Raw genomic sequence first — 12,593 nt, forward strand, 5'->3', positions numbered from 1 at the left:
TCTATTTTTATTTATGAAAATATTACCAATGGCTGATCAACTTTCAGTTTGTATTTTGTTTGAAAATCATCCTGTATTGATAAGTTATTAGTTTCAGGAAGTGAGTTTAATTTACTTTACTGAAACTTTCTGTAGATAATCTGTGTGATATGTTATGGCAGGTCACAAATTTCATATGTGGTTTGTAAAGTTTCCTCATTGATAAATTTAGGTAAAATTGGATATAACTCATCACCAAGTTCAATGACATAGAATTCAGGATGTAGTGCACTACAGAAATCACGCATAATGTTTACTAAATAACAGATTATTCCTAATAAATACAAGCACCCGTTTATTTGAAAGATATGTATACAAGAAATTAGAGTTTAATGTGTATCAATGTAAAGGGAGGTGTAATACATTTCCTGTTTGATATTTCTTATGCATAGTATAAATTTTATAATTTTGAGATGATAAAGCAGTGAACAGTATAGCAGCTTAATTTTGTATTAATGTCTTAACATTTTTGTAAAAAAGTAAAATTGGTGTATTAGGATATTCATTATTTGAAACTTCATATCTTTCATAATTTAATTGAAATTGTTTCAAACAGCTTACTAGTGAAGTGTTTAAGCTAAAAATGGAAACGCAATAGCATTAACTAATAGGAATATTTCAGCTGTTTTTTTTTTCACAAATTTATCTATGATGCTATTAGTAATGAGAAACGAAAAGTGCTCCTTGTCTCTTCCATTCATATGCAGCCTATATGATACCTCCGTATAGGATTTACTTTGTATTAAATCAATATGTGATGGCTAGCTCTAATTGAAGGGTTCAGAGCCATAGTGGACCAAGCGCCATATATTAAAAACGTAGAAAGCAATAGTTAAAATTAAGTGAATACCATAATTCAATGAAACATATAGCAAAAATATAAATTATGCACATTGAAACTGAATGATATGTCAATCTTATTAAACTATGCTATTCACTAACTTTAACTCCTGCTTTCTCCGTTTTTAATAAATGGCGCTTGGCCCACTAAGACTCTGAACCCTTCAAATAGGGCCAGCTCAAGTCGCATAGTCGCACTAACCCTTCTGCGAAGAAAGGGTTTATCGAGTCTGCTAAAAAGACTGAGAAATTCGATATTAGTATGGTTATTCTTTTCAGTTATGTTGTCGAGATATTTTTGGTTTGAATAATTATAATTTAAAATACCGGTTTATATAACTTTAAAACTTAAAACTTTTATTAGGACCTATGTATTTAATTATATTTAAACATTGTTATGTAATTATAGTAACCGGACGGAACTATTTCGGCATGGTGTTCGTTAGTAGATCTTATGTATTTTACAAGTACCAGCTAATCCAATAATTAATGCCATCTGCAATCAATAAAAATCTATAAACTTCTTTTACAAATTTGCAGTTCCTGTTTAGTAAAATTATTAGATTTCTTTACTATATGTTCGTCAATTTTTATTTTTATAAATTCAAATAAATTATTGTATATTTATTGATATTGACGTTTATTTTCATGGACAACGCTCTCCACAACATGAAATAATACACTCACGTAGATGAAGGTTCATAAGATTTAGACAAATACTGAAAATAAGCTAGCAAAGCCTTCTCATTTATAATATTGCTTGCTTTCTAACCTTAGTACAATTTCAGAAAGCCCTTAGATGACAACTCATATTTAACTCTCGTTGCTTCTGGAAAAAGAGATGAAGTAAGAGTTGAAGCTGCTTGTTCAACATCTGGAAGGAAGTTTTCTTCACAATCCCTCAGGAATTTCAGCGAAGGAATTAATATTTTTAACTTGCAGCTAGGTCTATATCAATGACTATGGATTCCAAGGTTTAGCTGACATCGAATGATGATACTTTCATTAAAAAAATTATTGTTATATATCCTCTGGTTGAGGTTCTGGCTGATATGTACATTTATTATGAGGCAGTACATCTCACTTGACGATATGTGTCGGAGGGAGAACAATTGTGTATATGCATCTCAAGTCTGACTAGTGTAACATGTAGCTAGTCTGCGATGTATGCAATGGAGTTGGAAAGTAACTGGCCATCCTACCCCATTATCTTCTGGCCAAGTTGCCTCATAAGTGGTGCTTTGTTGGTATCACTTGTGAGGTTCAGACCTGTCTTCCAACAGTTGACTAAACAACAACGACAATTATTATATTTTAATAATATTTTTAAAATATAAACATTATTCGATCGTGGATAAAATATTATATGTAACTAAATTGAAGTGCATTATTATCAATTACCACTTTCAGCTACTGGCTACCCTAACCCATAATCGCCTGGCTTAGTTGCGTCATAAATGGTGCCTTGTTGGTATCACTTGAGAGGTTCAGATCTGTCTTCGTACAGTTGATTAAACAACAACAATTATTATATATTAATATTATTTTTAAAATATAGGCCTAAGCATTATTAATCGATCGTGGATAAAATTTTATATGTAATTATATTGATATGCATTATTATCAGTTACCACTTTCGGCTACTGACCACCCTAACCCATAATCTCCTGGCCTAGTTGCCTCATAAGTGGTGCCTTGTTGGTATCACTTGTGAGGTTCAGACCTGTCTTCGGACAATTGATTAAACAACAACAATAATATATTAATATTATTTTTAAAATATAAGCATTATTAATCGATCGTGGATAATTTATTATAGGGCTATGTACTATAACTAAATTGATGTGCATTATTATCAATTACCATTTTAGGCTACTGGCCACCCTAACCCATAATCTCCTGGCCTAGTTGCCTCATAAGTAGTGCCTTGTTGGTATCACTTGTGAGTTTCAGGCCTGTCTTCGGACAGTTGACTGAACAACAACAACAACAACTCTCGACTAAAGCCTCTTCGCTTGAGCGACAGTAATGCATTTCTAGTTGCGTAAATAACTAGTCCGCGGACTACAGGATGGGAACCGCTGTGTAACACATTCGCACATTAAATCAATAATACAATTATTAATCATCCAATCACTATCTCGCTCATTCAATCATTCAGTAACTCAGTATCTCACTAATTCACTTGCTTTGCACCTCTCGTCGTCTCTGAATAAATTAAGGAAGACAATACTCAAAAAAATACTTTCATCACTCACTAACGCACAACAACCACTGAGTCACTCATAATCACAGTGAATCACTATTCAGCCACTGGGTCTCCCATTCACTGACTAGTTGAGTAACTCACTAACCATCTACTAACTCATTTTGTGAGTCATTCAACCACTAACTCAGTCAAGTATTCATCCCATCGCTCATTCACTTCTTCAATCGCTCATTTATTTACTAGTTCACTTATTCACTCACTCAATGATTCATTAACTAAACTATTCACTCACAAGTTGAATAATTTGCCCCCTAGCGTACATCTTCACTCGTTCACTTGCTGACTCATTCGCTCATTAGCTCCCACTTTCACTAGCTCTCTGACTCACTATTTCGCTCAGTAGTTAGCTGTCTGTCTTTCACTCACTACTTTACTCACCTTTTCACACGCTCATTAACCTACAATACGCTCACCCAAACATTTACTCGCTCAGTAATTCACGTACTCCAATCCATTCATTTTTCCAAACCGTCAAGTCATTCTGAATAAACTCTACATATTCAGAGATGTAACAATACAGAAATAAAATTTCAGTTGCGCTCTGTATGGTAAATTTTTGAAGATGTCGGTGCAATGCATTTCTTTTCTAGCATTCAGTTCAACATGCATCACCAATAGCATGAGACTTTTAAATTATTTCGGTTTAAAGTTTCTCTTGTGAACTTTCAACTTTACCTTAGTCAGCTGATGGATTCTCACGAAAATTAACAGAGATTGTGAGATTTGCAGTGAGCAGAATGAAATTGCAGTGGAATATGTTCTACAGAAGTTTGGTTCTCTTGTGCCACTTTCTTCCTACTGTTACCTCATTATCGCCTTATAACTAGTGAATTGTTTCTAATAGCTTGAGTAATCGGAAAAACTGTGTAATTAAACTTACAACAATTCTACTGGAGCCACTCTTGCATGAACAAGAATAAATTTTATGGTTCGTAGCAGTATTATTTGTCAGCCCTCACATAGAGTGCGTAAGGGAGATACTTGTTTCTAATCAGCGGGCTTCCCCGTGGTGATTTGTAGTATGGGAACATCGAGTGCAAAAGTGGCACATGACAAATTCATTGAAGGAATAAGACATCATAAGCCCACTCAATGAATAAAACAGTCTTATCTCTTGCTTCATAAAGTACATTAATCGTAAATTTAATGATAAGTTAAATATTGTACATTTATGTATTTAAACTTGATGCATATAAACTATTAATTGCTCAGAGCTTCTGTTTTCCACGTCTGAATATAATGTTGCTGAGTGCAAGCGAAAATTAACTATTAACATAGTCAAGAGGGAAATCACTAATACGTCCTGATATAGTATTGGGAGGAAAACAAGCAAGTTAAAACATTTTAACACTGAACAACAGGAATTTTGCTCCGACTTAAAACAATATGTCTCTTATGGTTTGATGTCCGCTGAATCCGAAAATGTATCTCTTGTCTTCGTATAAGGTAAGAGTTTTAAGATAATATACTACGATTTCACTTTTCGGTAAGCGCTCCCCCAGGAAACATCTGGCACCGGTTGGGGGTATAAACCAAAAGAAAAGCTAATACATTTTATGAGTTATGACTTATTTCCGGTTTCTTATAGTTGTTGGCATGTTACACTTTATATTTCTAATAAATAAACAGTTATTGGTATCTTCTATTAAGTAAATTTCGTAACAAAAGTGAGATCAATGCAGTAAACAAACAAGGTTGTGGTTTTCAGTATTTAAAGGAAAAGTTTACTAGTTTGAGTGAAGGAAAATTAAAAGTGAGCATTTTCATCGGTCCACAAATTCACAAAGTTATGACTGACCTTTTGTTTGAGGAAAAACGTTTCGTTGCAGAAAGAATGGCATGGCGCGTTTTCAAAGATGTTTGCTCAAATTTCCTTGGAAATTATAGGGCAGAGAACTACATAGAACTTGTTGTGGAAACCATGTTAAGTGCATATGACAAAATGGAGTGTAATAGGTTTCTCAAAATACACTTTTTACATTCTCATTTGGATTTCATTCCTCCTAACTTTGGAGCGGTAAGCACGAGCATGGGGGAAGATTTCATCAAGAAATATCTGAAATGGAAAGGCGATATAAAGGAAGATCATCATCCAGCATACTTGCAGATATTTTTGGTTCCTTCTAAAATAATGTCCCGGGTCTAGTTACAAACAGAAGTCATCAAGAAAATTATTTTAAATGTAAGTTCAAATTCCGAGATTTTTCTCATTATACGCATGAAATATTTTTATTGTTATATTTTAAACTATGTAACAACATTTTTGTATCCAGTACACATTTTTCAAGTATTACGAGATAGTCTGAACCTCTAGTGTGTTGTAATTTTATCGGTAGCAGTGAAAAATTAAAAACAAATAAGTTTTGTCATAAAAAATTCCATTCATTTTCCCCTGAAAATATGTGATGGGGCAATTTGGATTTTAAATTCAGATTTAGGGCACACATATTGGTAATATTTACCTATTTTTATTTCGGAGCAAGATAAAAAGTAAAAATTTGTTGTTCAGTGTTATCTATGTTGTGATACTGATACACAAAATGAAACTGAAGACGATGTAAATAAAATACTTCCAGATTTCAAATAATGTGTGTCACCATTCATAGACATTTTAAGAATAAAACAAAGAACACCAGAATAAAATTCTACAAAACAATGGCTACACCTACTCTTCTCCATGACTCAGAAACAAAGGTAGGTACTGTACACTATAAGAAAATGGCTGGTCTGCTCTATACTCGCGATGAGATGAGCCCATGATGGGATTTGTTGAGATGCCACAGGAGAACCGGAGTTCTCCGAGAAAATCTCTATGTTATCTGGATCACGGGCTTTCTCAACACAAGTTATAAATATGCTTACTCCGGGGGATCGAACCCGGGTCCACAGGATTATAAGTCCAGCGCTCTAGCCACTAGAATAACGTGGCGGCACTTAATATATTTTGTAATAAATTCCATTGCCTCCTATCTATGAAGAATATAACAGGGATATAGGTTAATGAACACACACTTTACAATTATTATATTATACATTAAATGAACTGTTCGCATGTCCAAAGCCCTAGGTTTCGGAGAAATTACTTATTGAAGTATTAGTTCTGCTTTTCATTGCGAATTTTCTGAAGTTTCAGTTTGTCCAAGGTCATTGTTATAGGATTAAGATATTTGTATATTCTTGAGTGAACCAAACAAGGTTTATTTTAACATGCATGTCATTTTGAAATGCCTCAAACTCTCCTTGATAAGGAGAACTAGAGGACAATGCGCCAATAGGCTCGAGTGCGTACTACATGCACACATAAGTTTATGCATACGTAGGCTATATATAGATTATACACATATATTAGTTGGTTATTTAACTACGCTATATCATCTAAGCCTACTAGATTATTTAGCGTCGATGGGATTGATGATAGTGAGATGATATTTGTCGAGATGAGGCCGAGAATTCGCCGTAGATTGCCTGACATTCGCCTTAAGGTTGGGGGGAAAACCTCGAAAAAACCACAACCAGGTAATCAGCCCAAGCGGGAATTGAACCCGCGCCCGAGCGGAACTCTGGATCGACAGGCAATCGCCAGCCAACTGAGCTACGCCGGTGGCTAGGGATGTTCATAAAGCATAATATATATTGTAGACGGCCCCGGAACAATTTTACGATTGAAATTATTCAAGTTTGCTTCACAGGGAGCTATACCTGAAAGCCAGATTTGTATAATATATACGTCACTGCACGTACGTTAACAGAAAACCACAATTCAAATCAGAGTTTGTGTGCACTCAAAGTTGGGTTTTCTTGAGTCTTGTCAGCCCACTTGAGGTGTGTGGATATAAAGGAAAAAATTGAGACGGTGTCGGGTGTTGTTCCTGGGTAGCTCAGTCGGTAGAGCGTTCGTGCGCTAAGCGAAGGGTCCCGGGATCAATACCCGGCCCCGGAACAATTTTTCCCTTGAAATTATTCAAGTCTGCTTCATAGGGAGCTATATCTCAAAGCCAGATTTGTATAATTCTGAAACACTTATAAACCATTAAGAGGTTCATAAATCTCGCATAAACAAATTGAACTCGTTAAAATAGTCCCTACCCATGTCGCCAGATGCCATACAAGACATATTATTGGTGCGTCCACATATGAGGACGTCAGGAAAATCTGAGTTTTAAGTAGAGGAGGCCTTAACTCTTGCCAGTTCAATAAATGAATAAATAGTTTAAATTGTAACGCATTGTGAACAATTTGCGAAGTCTAGTTTTGATACATGAATAGAATGTCAACTGCATCACAAACAAGATGCAAGTGTTCCCTGAAAGTACTTGTCACGCGCCAAACATGACGTCACGTCAATATAATCTATGAACAACTGAACTTATCTCCGTACATCCTGGACCAGAACACGGTCTCTGTTTATCACAGAAGAACCGAAGTCTGCACTTTGCATACTTGTAAGAGGTGTGGTGTAGAAAGGGACTGCGTTGCAAATTTTGCACCAAAATCTTTATTTTACTTTACTGACACTTTCAGAATTTTGGAACGTTGTGAATAAAGAAGTGCAAATGAAATAATAGATTTTTAGAATAGCGCTCTTGTCGACTACTCGATCTTAGAAAATATCTCTGTCAGCCAAAAAAAAAAAAAAAAAAAAAAATAATAATAATAATAATAAAGAATTTAAAAACATTTAAGCTATTCCAAGAACTGGGATGCAAAAATGTGCTACAATTGAAGCACGCGTCATAAGTCAGAACACGTAACTCATCCCTTCCCTTCAACTCTCGCGACATTGTACGGTAAGGGTAGAGGAGAAGAGAAACAGTGTGTATGCCAAACGTCCGGCTTTGTGGATGGGAGAACGAACTCTTTCCCTATGTTTTCACCCCTCTCTTCACCAGTTCTGCAACCCTGTCCTAGAAGGAAAGAATAACCTAACGGAGCAAAATTGTCATGTACGTACGACAAGAGTTCTCCCAGAAAATTTGGCCTACTGAAGGAAATGTTAATATTCTGAATTTTTTTTTAATGTGACCTTCAAGACTGCTTATAAAATGAATGAGTATGATTCGGATGATTTTATTAAATTGTTTTTTTTTTTTTCAGTCACTTTATGTTGCAAAACTATTTATTATACCGGTACCATAAGATATAGAATGAAAGTAGGCCCTTACTGTAGTAAACAATCTTTACCTCTAAACTATTAACTTGAGTAAACATGTATTTTTTTGTTACAGTATAGTGTATCGGAATGTGTACGTGAGGTCAGCAGCGGATGGTCTGTTTGGGCCTTTCAAGGGGTGTGGCGCCACGGATGATGATGATCATGATGATGATGATGATGATTATTATTATTATTATTATTATTATTATTATTATTATTATTATTATTATTATTGTATATTCTTTCATGTCCCTCCAGTCAAAATATTAACAACAATACGGCCTACCCGAGAGTTTTCCAGAATTTTGGATGCCAGTGTCGAAATAAAATTCTAATATTTTATTGCTATTAAGTTTTAACTGGGTTTTAAACGGAATTATAGTGCTTTTATCTGTATTTAGTTTGTCCATTAGGCCTACTAGTGAACCATTTATATGATTATCGTTTGTCTTCGAAATAGGCCTACTTTTTATAAGCTATAGCTCATCGTCTTCATGGAGTATATTTATCTTCGAAGTGTCGTGAACACAAAAAGTTATGCTCGGAGGGACACAATTTGTCTCGTTTCATATTTATTACCCACTATTTCACCAGTTCCTTTTTTTTTTCAAAGGGAATCTGGTTTGCCGGGATTTGTTACACATTTACGCAAGAAAAAAATGCTGCTAATTAACAAAACTATGGACGTAACTTCATAAAATTTACATGAAGTATATTTCTTCTACTATTGCAGTTATATAAGCACACACAAGAGGCATATTTTATTTTATTTTTTTCGTAGCTCCTATCTTCGTACACAGAACGTTGTAAATAGACGGAAGGCGCTAATTTCATGTCTACAGTGTTTCGCTGAAGCACCGCTAAGAGCGCTGTAGAAGGCAACTTGGCCACTCTATAATCTCTCTTCTAACTCGATGGAAGTAACGTTATAAAACAGTTACATTAACGGTTGTTTTGTATGGTTGTTAAACTTGGACTCTCACTTTGAGAGAGGAACAGAGGTTAAGGGTATTTGAGAATAAGGTTCTTAGGAACATATTTGGGACTAAGGGATGAAGTTACAGGAGACTGGAGAAAGTTACACAACGCAGAACTGAACGCATTGTATTCTTCACCTGACATAATTAGGAATATGAAATCCAGACATTTGAGATTGGGAGGGCATGTAGCAGGTATGGACGAATTCAGGAATTGATATAGAGTGTTGGGAGGTCGGAGGGAAAAAGATCTTTGGGGAGGCCGAGACGTAGATGGGAGGATAATATTAAAATGGATTTGAGGGAGGTGGGATATGATTGTAGAGACTTGATTAATCTATCACAGGATAGGGATTGATGGCGGGCTTATGAGAGGACGGCAATGAACCTCCGAGTTCCTTAAAAGCCATAAGTAAGTTATTATTAATAGTAATATTGGTAATACCAGTAGGCTACGACGGCCTCCAGATATGGAGGGTAGCTGCGAATATAATGAATAAGCAGTCGTGGACAGCCGATAAGGGGTGGTCCTCCAGCTTGGGGGTTGGGCGAAGGGCTAACAACCCATCACCGTAAAAAACAGCTTGTTACGTATGCCTACAATAAGCCTCGGAATAGGACTGATTCTCTGGCACGACCACAGCAAAGGAATAAGGATTTGAGATTTGGCACTTGGAACGTAACTAGTCTTTATAGAACAGGAGGGGTAACATTAGTAGCAAAAGAACTAGCTAGATATAGAATAGACTTCGTAGGAGTACAAGAGGTTAGGTTAGATGGGAATGGCTTATCACAAATAGGAGATTACTTGTTGTATTATGGGGAAGGAAACAATAATCACCAATTAGGAACAGGATTCTTTGTTCATAAAAGAATAAAATCAGCAGTAAAAAAGGTCGAATTTATCAGTGATAGGTTATCATATTTAGTACTTAAGTGTAGATGGTGCGACATCATAGTTATAAATGCTCACGCCCCTACAGAAGAGAGAGACGACCATATAAAGAATAGCTTCTATGAGAAATTGGAACATACTTTTGATCAGTTCCCTAGATATCACATGAAAATTTTATTGGGGGATTTCAATGCTAAAGTAGGACGGGAGGATATTTTTAGACCAACTATTGGAAAAGAGAGCCTACACGCAATTAGTAGTGACAATGGAGTTAGATTAGTCAACTTTGCCACATCGAAAAATTTAATTGTCAAAAGTACAACATTCCCCCATAAGGATATACATAAATACACTTGGACTTCTCCAGATGGATTGACACACAACCAAATAGATCACATCTTGATAGATAAACGGAGACATACTAGTATAGTAGATATTCGAACTTTCAGGGATGCAGACTGTAATTCTGACCATTATTTGGTGATTGGAGAATTAAGAGAAAGATTATCAGTAGCCAAGCGAGTAGAGCAACAAGTTAATATTACCAAATTCAATATTTTGAAATTAAAGGACGAGGAAGCTAAGCAAAATTATCAGGTCGAAATTTCGAATAGGTTTGCCACTTTAGAAAGTTCCGACGAAGTTGAGAAAGAATTAGATGTTAATAGCGTGTGGGAAAATATCAGAGAGAGTATCAAAATTGCAGCTGAGCAGAGCATAGGTTATTATGAAACTAAGAAAAAGAAACCGTGGTTTGATGAAGATTGTTACATGGTAGTAGAAAGAAGGAAACAGGCAAAATTTGAAATTCTTACGGGATCCATTTGAGGAGAAGAGAGATAATTATTTCAATGAAAGACGGGAAGCAAGTCGTACACTTAGGAATAAAAAGAGAGGTTACTTGAAGGAAAAACTGAATGAAGTAGAAACAAATAGTAAGAATAAAAACATTCCAGATTTATATAAGGGTATAAAGGAATTTAAGAACGGATATCAGCCAAGGGTAAACGTGATCAAGGATGAGAATGGTGACTTGCTTGCAGACTCTCCATCAATCCTAAACAGATGGAAAAACTATTTTGCGCAACTACTAAATGTACATAGGCCAAATAGAAATGATCGGGACGAAATTGAAATACAAACTGCTGAGCCATTTATACCCGAACCCACGCTTTCAGAAGTCGAAATTGCGATAGAAAATATCTGAAAAAGTACAAGTCTCCAGGTATCGATCAAATTCCAGCAGAATTAATACAAGAGGGTGGGAGTGCATTATATAGCGAAATTTATAAACTTGTACTTGCAATTTGGGAAAAGGAAATTGTACCAGAAGAATGGAAGGAGTCCATAATTGTACCTATTTTTAAATAGGGGGACAAAACCAACTGTGGTAACTTTCGAGGAATATCACTTTTGTTGACGTCGTACAAATTTTGTCCAATATTCTTTTGAGAAGATTAACTCCGTACGTAGATGAAATTATTGGGGATCATCAGTGCGGTTTTCGGCGTAATAGATCGTCTATTGATCAGATTTTTTGTATTCGACAGATAATGGAGAAAAAATGGGAGTATAAGGGTACAGTACATCAGTTATTCATAGATTTCAAAAAGGCTTATGACTCGGTTAAGAGGGAAGTATTATATGATATTCTTATTGAATTTGGTATTCCCAAGAAACTAGTTCGATTAATTAAAATGTGTCTCAGTGAAACATACAGCAGAGTCCGTATAGGTCAGTTTCTATCTGATGCTTTTCCAATTCACTGCGGGCTAAAGCAGGGAGATGCACTATCACCTTTACTTTTTAACTTCGCTCTAGAATATGCCATTAGGAAAGTTCAGGATAACACAGAGGGTTTGGAATTGAACGTGTTACATCAGCTTCTTGTCTATGCGGATGACGTGAATATGTTAGGAGAAAATACACAAACGATTAGGGAAAACACGGAAATTTTACTTGAAGCAAGTAAAGCGATCGGTTTGGAAGTAAATCCCGAAAAGACAAAGTATATGATTATGTCTCGTGACCAGAATATTTTACGAAATGGAAATATACAAATTGGAGATTTATCCTTCGAAGAGGTGGAAAAATTCAAATATCTTGGAGCAATAGTAACAAATATAAATGACACTCGGGAGGAAATTAAACGCAGAATAAATATGGGAAATGCGTGTTATTATTCGGTTGAGAAGCTCTTATCATTCAGTCTGCTGTCGAAAAATCTGAAAGTTAGAATTTATAAAACAGTTATATTACCGGTTCTTCTGTATGGTTGTGAAACTTGAACTCTCACTCTGAGAGAGGAACATAGGTTCAGGGTGTTTGAGAATAAGGTGCTAAGGAAAATATTTGGGGCTAAGCGGGATGAAGTTACAAGAGAATGGAGAAAGTTACACAACACAGAACTGCACGCATTGT

The sequence above is a fragment of the Periplaneta americana genome, chromosome 2 (assembly GCF_040183065.1).
Source record: "Periplaneta americana isolate PAMFEO1 chromosome 2, P.americana_PAMFEO1_priV1, whole genome shotgun sequence".
NCBI classification, from domain to species: Eukaryota; Metazoa; Arthropoda; class Insecta; order Blattodea; family Blattidae; genus Periplaneta; species Periplaneta americana.